Source organism: Leptonychotes weddellii, unplaced genomic scaffold, assembly GCF_054177405.1.
Source record: "Leptonychotes weddellii isolate Sample4059 unplaced genomic scaffold, ASM5417740v2 HiC_scaffold_7840, whole genome shotgun sequence".
NCBI lineage: Eukaryota > Metazoa > Chordata > Mammalia > Carnivora > Phocidae > Leptonychotes > Leptonychotes weddellii.
In genome coordinates, this window is record NW_028048722.1 from 1 (window position 1) to 8450 (window position 8450).

Consider the following 8450-nt stretch of genomic DNA (forward strand, 5'->3'; position numbering starts at 1 on the left):
TCCCCGCCAACATCTGTCGTTTCCTGACTTGTTAATTTTAGCCATTCTGACTGGTGTGAGGTGGTATCTCATTGAGGTTTTGATTTGGATTTCCCTGATGCTGAGCGATATTGAGCACTTTTTCATGTGTCTGTTGGCCATTTGGATGTCTTCTTTGGAAAAATGTCTGTTCATGTCTTCTTTGGCTGAATACATTTTTATCACAGGTCAGAACGATATATCTATTTTACAGAGAAAAACACTCAAGAAGGGGAAATGGTTTTCTAGGGGTAAGAGAGCTGTGCCAACATTAACTATAATCTCAGAACTTCCGCCTGGTGCTCTGTTCCAGCTCCTTTGTGAGGTCTGTTGTTAATAAGTAAAACTGAGACTCTCACCCACCATCTGGAAGGCCTGCGGTCGGCCTGGTCTCTGCCCTCCCCCTCCCCTCTTCCAGGAATGAGGATGGGTCTACTCTGAGCCAGCTGCACCCTGCCATTACCCAAATCTTCTAAAATAAGGATCTAACATGCGCCAGGCACCGGGCTAAGCCTGGGGGTCGTGTCCAGTGCCAGATCACCAACGGCACCCCCCAGACACACACGTGGGCATTGCGAGCAGAGAGGAGACACCCGCTCCCACGGAACTTGGCCCAGCCCACCCTGTCCTCACCTGGCCCTCGTTCCCGGAGAGGCCCCGGAGGCAGCGCCCCGCCCCCTGCCGCCCCCGTTTGGCTCCAGCGCGGCCGCCGCGGGCCCGGGGAGTCCAGGCACCCGGGCCAGCGCGCGGTCCGCCCCCTCCCCCGCCCTCCGGGGACCCTGGTCACCCTAGTGCCGCGCCCCGCGCCCCCACGGGCTCACGTGTGCGCCCACGTCGGGCCGAGTGCGGCCGCTGCCGGCCCCGGAAGACTTGGGCGGCCCGAGCCCCTAGTGGGCTGGGAGGGCGGCCCGACCGGGTGCCGCGCCCGCCCCGGGGAAGGAGCGCCGAGCCCGCAGGCCCGGGCCCGCCCTCCGCAGCTCGGACTTGGGCCTCCCGGCGCGCGGCTCCGTTCCACCCGCGGCATCAGGCGCGCGGGGCGCCGCAGGCTGCCGGCGGTGGCCAGAAACGGGGACCACCCTGGACGGATTCCCCGTGGGCCGTCTTGCTCCAGGCAGCTGGGGTCTCTCAGGCCGAGGAAGGGCTGAACCCAAGCTCAGGTGCAGGGCGCTTGGGAGCGGCAGGCCAGGCCTCCAGCCTCGAAGAGGGGCAGCGTGAGGAGAGACCCAGGGCATGTTGCTCTGTGCCCACCCAGGCTTTGCTTTGGACGTTGGTTTTCACCTGACAGTTTTTTCCCTCCTGAGGGTCGTTCGGATGCCAATGAGAAAAATGGATTTTACAAAGCCACAAGGGAAAGACGAACATTCAGTAGAAAAGGGGATAAAAAGCATGAAGAGAGAATTTCAAAAAAAAAAAAAAAAGGGAGGGAGGGAGGTGGAGAGAGAAAGAAAAGAAAGGGAGGAAGGGAGAGAGAAAGAAAAAAGGAGGGAAGGAAGAGAGAGAGAGAAAGGAAGAAGGAAAGAGGAAGGAAGGAAGAAAGGAAATGCAGGTGGCCAATAAGAATGGGGGCGGGGGGCACTCAACCTCACTAATAACAAAAGAAATGCTGGTTAAAACAAAAATACCCTTTTCCGCTTATCAGATGGAGAAAGGTTTGAAAACCTGGTCATGGCTAGAATTTTGAATTTGTGGGGAAATCTACATACTGCTGGCTGATGCACAAGTTGACAGTGTTTCTGGAGGGCAGTTAATATAGTTTTGCAAAAGTGTTGACTTTTTGCCGCTCTTTGACCCAGCAATTTCACTTTTTGGAATTTATCCCAAGACTGTGCAGAGTTTTAGCTACAAGGATATTCATTTCCACAATGTTTATAGCAGTCAAAAATTTTGTGACAAGATTATCCAATTTTATGGCATATCGATAAAAATCTTGTTAAGAAAAGTCAAAGTGGCATAGTATTTGCAATATACTGGTAATTGTGAAATGCAGTTTACACAGCAAGTATGTAGAAAATTATTCCAGTGTTTTAAAGTTTATACATATGTACAAAAAAAGTCTGGAGGGATACATAGCACAGTGTTGGTAATGGTTCCCTCCATCAGTGATATTGCGAATTACTTTCTTCCTTTTACTTGTTTGCATTATCCAGGTTTTTATCACTAGTTTGCGTAACTTTTCCAGAAGAAAAAAGCATAAAAGTTAATTTTGAAGAAGAGAGAAGCATCTGGGTCTAATACTTTACAATCCCCCAGAGTAGGAAGCAGAAGTCTCCACAAAAGAAACAAAAAATTCAGGAGCACTTTTCTAGGAAAGATTTAGGAGGTGAACACTGGCCATTCCCACAGGTTGGAGAATCCAAGAAGACGGGTGGAACAGTGTGGAGATAGGCACATGCAGAGAGTAAGATTTCTTTTTAAAAATGGCCGCTTAAAAAATAAACCATTATGAAGGAAGAAGTTTATACTCACTGATTCCTAGAAATGGGAGGCAAGGCACACAATAAGGGGCCACACCGGGAAGCACCAGGGTTGGTCACAGGCTGAGGGAGTGAGGGGAAACTGTGGGCAAGAGCCTTTCTTGTGACTGTCACAGGAAGGAATGGGTGAGGCCTAAGAAGCAGGCTAAGCAGGTTTAGGATTGGCTGGTCAAATGATTTCAGCTCACTCAGGCTGAGGGGCTGTCTCAAGTTGTCTGGTACCTGGCCTTGGGGTGATTAGGGCAGAGGGATAGTGACCCAAAGTATGAGATTTTTGGTAAGGAGGTAGTTGAGAGGACAGGGCTCTGGATTGGTTGGTTTGCATATGAAAACTACACTTGTGAGTTGAGATGATAAAGATCTCAAGGAGTTAACTAGCCCTGGGAAGGTTAATTGTGTAAAGCGCAAACAAAATGCTATTTTAGCATATGTTCTGCCGAAGGGAGCACCAAAATGCTATTTTAAAGGAAATCAGAGAAGACATTCATTCTGATTAGAGGAAGAATTTCCTCTGCCCTCCAAGGCCCTTCTAGCTGGGCTAAGAGTCATATTGACATAAGACAGATTAACAGGAGAAAAATCAGATTTAATTTCATACATACAGGGAATCTACACAGACATGGAAACTCCAAAGACAGTCAGGCAAAATGAGGTACATACGTCTTCCTCAACTAAAGAAAGGAGGTAGGTGTCCGGGACTTCAGAGGAAGGAATGCAATTCACAGCAAGATGAAAAAATAAATGTTTGATAAACAAATGTTGGGGAGGGGGGCCACTCAGGCCCCTCAGAAACAGTGGGACCACAGGACTTGGATCAAACAGGCCTTGCTAGGTTCCTCCCTGTCTACCACACTCAGTTCATATCATAATGTAGTTCTCTGTGGTGACAGCTCTCTTCCTGGAGCAGGTCCTCTATCTAAATTCTTTTTAGGCAGTTGAGGGGGAGGTGAAGAGCTTTTCCTGAATCTGCTGGGTTTTGATTGCTTTTAACTCAAAATAATCTTCATGCTAGAGCGGCCCATCTTAGAGTGGCCCACCTTTAGCCCCTACAGGAGCATCTGGGAAGGTTTTCTTGAAGAATGGGTGGGCTTGTGACATATACTATTTGGAGGGAAGGGGAGAGGGAGGGGTTAGGGGCACATTGATCTAGGTGTAAAGCTTCCGCCGAGTAGAAGCTGATATGATTGGACCGGTGACATGTGAAGATCTGGAGTGAGAGCGGGGAGAGAAGGGTCGTTGGAACTGAAGCCAAGCATGTAGGTATGGGCCAAACTCTAGAGGCTTCTCTGCCCCAGGCAGACTTTGGGCCTTTCCTATTATGTGCTGGTGGATTGTTGATGCTGTGGCAGCTTGGGATTTCTAGTTCTGGCTTTACCTGCACTGATGTGCAACTCCAGGGAAGTCCTTAATCCTTTCTGGTTCTTGAGTTTCTCCCTTGTAGAAGAATCATGATCCCTGCCTTCTCCCCAGCAGGCCTCGAGGTTTTAGTGAGGCATGGTTGATCAAGCCTGCGGGGGGGCAAACATGCTCTGATGGGAATGGAGTGTGACCAGGGGAGGCGACGAGGCCTCCCTTCAGAGCCACACTGCTCATCTGCCAGGCTGTGCCTGAAAGGGGCTATTGCAGGAGCCCCCGTGACTTTCCGACCTTGCTTGTGAGTCACAGGATGACGATGGGTGGATCTCCAGTGAAACTGGGGGGCCTTCCACAGTCCTCGGGCCTGACCGACCCCCAAGCACTGGCATCTTTGCCCCGAGCCCACTACGGGGGACTGGGCACTGCCTGGCCGTCCTGACAGTTCTGGGCCATTATCTGGTCCTTCCTCAATGGTGAGGCGCCATGTACTGAATATGATTAGCCTAACCCTTTGTACATGGTTAAAATAGAAAGTATTTTACTTTTAGCTTCCACCTGCTGGTCCCGGTTTTGCTTCTGGGGCCCCACATCCCAAGACTGCTTCCTCTCCTGGGAAACACCTGCAGTCCTTTTAAGCTAGTATTCCCTCTCTCTGGACTATGGAAGGACCAGGACACATGACCTAAGTACTTATCTCTTGCTATAATCCTCACTGTGGAATTCTTAGTGGTAGTCTCCACCTGGGTATGGTGACCACAGTCTTGAGATTTTAAATTTTTCACTTAGGAAATGCTCCAGTAGTCCTTAAGATGTGCCATTCATTCAATCTTCATGACACTTCTGTGAGCTAGATAGTATTATCCCCATGTTATAGATAGGAAGCACAGAGGCACAGAGAAGTTAAGTATTTGCCTGAGGTTGCACAGAAGGTAAGGATCAGAATGAGGATTCAAACCCAAGCTGTCTAGCTCTAGAGTCTGTGCGCCCCCCCTACTCTGCTGTCCAGTCCTCCCTTGCCTGAGGACAGGCCACTCAGCCCCTCTCCTGTTTGCCTCCCCTCTGTGCTAAGAGCAGACTGGTCTCAGCCCCCTGCACCCCTCAGGGACAGATGCTGTGAAAAGGGACGGAACTGTCCCCAGGCCATCACTGGCATCGGGACCGTCTGACGCTGCTGCTTGCAGAAACCAAAGCTCAGCTAAGGACAGGCCCTGCATGAGGGCTTTTTAAGGAGACTTTGCCACTGACCTCCGCATTCAGCAGCCTCGCCCGTCATGCGGTCCCGGGTACACAGTGTAATGAGGTCAGGGGTGTGGGTGTGTCTGAAGGCCTGGAGCCTGAGAGCAGAGCCCTAGGAGTGTGCAGAGAGAAGAGCAGCCCGTGTTAGTCAAACATTGTGTTCTTCCTCTGGTACTCTCTGCACCCGGAAGAGGCCATTTCTGTCCAGGTCAGTTAACGTCCCAAAGGAAGGAGGACACCACACACAGGAACGCCCAGAGAGTGCACACGGGACTCCTTCCATGCAGTGCTCTCAAGCTCCATACCTCACCAGTGGCTCAGTCCCTGGAACCAGATCACCTTCTCGTTCAATAAACATGTCCGTGAACCTGTCATGTTTACTCTGGAGCAGCCAAAGAATGAGCTTCAAGTCCTGCCCTTGAGAAGTTTGTAACCTACCTGGGGACATGGAGGTGTCTGGAAAGGTTGAGAAGCATGTCTAGATGATGAGCCCACCTGGGAAGGAGAGAACCCCGGAGGCCACTTCCCTAGGGATATGGCATGACGGAGGCGGGAACGGGCCTGGGCCCTGGGGATCCAGCTGTACAGAGGTGGGCAGGAAGATGGAGAATGTGCTGGATGCCTTCAGCTTGCCCTTTCCACCTGATGCCCTCCCTCGCCACCATCCCCTGTGCCCCAGGAGGCCTACCCATACAGGCTTGGCTTTGGGCGGCAGGGTGGGCTTGCCCAGTAGGAGATAACCGGAAAGAGAGCAGGAGACCAGGAGAGAGGGAGAGAGGTCAGGTATTTTTTCCTCCTACTCCTGTGGCTGTGGTTTGGCCTTAAGACCCTTCCCTGAAGCCACAGCTCCCAACAGGCTTGGCCATTCTGACACTGGCCACCACTCCTCCCAGCCCCTCAAGCTGGCGTGGGAACAGCTCTCCTCTGGTGCCAGCCCTGGGTATCATGCTGTCTTTCCTTCGTTCCCCTGAACTCTGCTCACATCTCTGCGGATGGGCTTTTTAAGAACTCTGCTCAAGGGGCGCCTGGGGGGCTCAGTCCATTAAGCGTCTGCCTTCGGCTCAGGTCATAATCCCAGGGTCCTGGGATCGAGCCCCGCATCGGGCTCCCTGCTCAGTGGGACACCTGCTTCTCCCTCTCCCTCTGCTGCTCCCCCTGCTTGTGCTCACTCTCTCTCTCTGTCAAATAAAGAAATAAAATCTTAAAAAAAAGAACTCTGCTCAAATGAAGTGTGAATGTGCCCTTGTGCCTGCCAGGAGCCCCACTGAGAAAAAGCATTTCAGAGCTAGGGAAAGGTGGGTGGGCAGAAGAGGTAGGGATTCACATACCTGTCGGCTGGAGTCTCAGGTGGGAGAAGAGAGGAGGTCGGGGTCCAGAGGGTGAAGAGCTTTAAATACTAAGCTGGACGTTTTGTAGACCCCCCGTCACCTGCATCCCTCCCTGTCTTCCAGGACACTGCCCAGCGCCCCCTCGCTCGGGTCCTCCAGCCAGAGGCCGGGGATGGAGACTCATGGAGGCTGGCGCCTCGGAGGCTGTCTGGCCCTGCTCTCGCTGCTGCCGTCACTGGGCCTGGCTCAGTACGAGGGCTGGCCCCACTACCCCGAGTACTTCCAGCAGCCGGCACCCGAGTACCCCCGGCCCCAGGTGCCGTCAGACGTGGTGAAGATCCAGCTGCGCCTGGCTGGCCAGAAGCGGAAGCACAGCGAGGGCCGGGTGGAGGTGTACTACAATGGCCAGTGGGGCACCGTGTGTGACGATGACTTCTCCATCCATGCGGCCCATGTCGTCTGCCGGGAGCTGGGATACGTGGAGGCCAAGGCCTGGACCGCGAGCTCCTCCTACGGCAAGGGGGAAGGTAAAGGCTCTGTGCTCTGGAACTGAGTGCTAGTGTCATTGGAAACCCCAGCAGGAGCGGTCCTGGTAAAGGAAGCTGCAGTTGCTGTCAAGTGTCAGGTCCCCATAATCCTGCCTCTGGACAGCCTCCTGGGTCTGGGCAGGAAGGTGGGAACAGACGGGTGCCGGGAAGGGGGCCAGGGTCCAGCCGTCCCGCTTTGCCGGGGGCTTTCTCGGTGTTAGCACAGGAAGTCTTGCGTCCTAGAAATGCCTCCTCCTGGCCCGAGCACACCGGTTGGTGACCCTCACTAAGGGCTGAAGTCCGTCTCTACATGGGGCCCCATGAGCCCTGCCTGGGGGCCGCGTGAGCCAGGGGATGGGGTGCCTTTCTTCCAGTCGCCCCCTCCTCGAAGGGGTGCCTTTTGTTCTTTCGCACAAAGGCTCCCCATAGGCCAACGTTCCCTGACTCTCCCCAGTGTGCTGTTCATGTAGCCTTCACACTGTTAACACTAAGACGCTGTTCTGGGCTCATCCATCACAGGAACAGAGTTGCTCTGGGTTTTTCACTTTGGTTGGCCTACTCTTTCTTCCCTTGTCGAGTTCAAATCAATATATTTAAAAAAAAAAAAAGGTATTTTGGTAAAAGCTTTGAATGGAGTGGGGGGCAGGTGCTGGAGCCCAGAACCCTGAGCTCAGTCCTTGTGGGGGGTGGGGGAGCAATGCTAACCTGTAATATTCTGGGTTTAAGGTCTGGGCTAGAGTCTAGGACTCTAACTTTTGGAAGCCTCCCAAGTGATCATATATGTAGCCAGGTTTGGGAGTCATTGAAATAGATCATTATTATGGTCCCTTCTAACCCTTGCTTTCTGTTATTCTAGAAATTATAGGGAAAAGGGAGCCAATCTCATATGTATCTTACCTCCATGCAGTTGAATATGCTCTGTGGGAGTAACCAGACCAAGAGACCACACTTAGAGTAAAATGTTCTCTGAAGCCTACTTGGGGGTCCCTAGCAGTGACGAGATTAAAGCAGCAAAGATGAGTTAGCAAATGCTGGGCCATTTTTTGTTTGTTTTTTGGCTTGTTGTTTGTTTTTTTTGAGAGGGGGAGGCAGGGAGGGGCAGAGGGAGAGGAAGAGGGAGAATCCCAAGCAGCCTCTACACCCAGTGCGAAGCCCAACATGGGGCTCGATCCCACAACCCCGAGATCTCGACCCGAGCCTAAATAAAGAGTTGGACGCCCAACCGACTGAGCCAGCCAGGCGCCCTGCAAATGCTGGGCTTTTAAAGCCCACTTCCTGTGTTCTTTACAAAACTCTGGACATGTCAGAACACCTGGGTGGCTTAATCAGTTAAGCATCTGATTCTTGATCTCAGCTCAAGTCTAGATCTCAGGTTGTGAGTTCAAACCCTGCGTTGAGCTCCATGCCCAGCACGGAGTCTGCTTTAAAATGAAAAACAGAAACCTCTGGACATGTCTCCACACTTCTACATCTCCATGTATTCTGCTGGCTGAGTGATCCAGGGGTAACAT

General features: G+C 52.3%; 1 long non-coding RNA gene across 1 annotated transcript; it reads right to left on the minus strand.

Annotated features, from left to right (window-relative positions):
• Positions 1–44: 44 nt before the first annotated feature.
• On the minus strand, positions 45–2581 carry LOC145719864 (uncharacterized). Its single transcript, XR_014142650.1, has 2 exons — positions 2485–2581; positions 45–221 (listed from the first exon to the last, which is right to left on the minus strand). It is a non-coding gene; the product is annotated as an uncharacterized LOC145719864 (long non-coding RNA).
• Positions 2582–8450: the final 5869 nt, after the last annotated feature.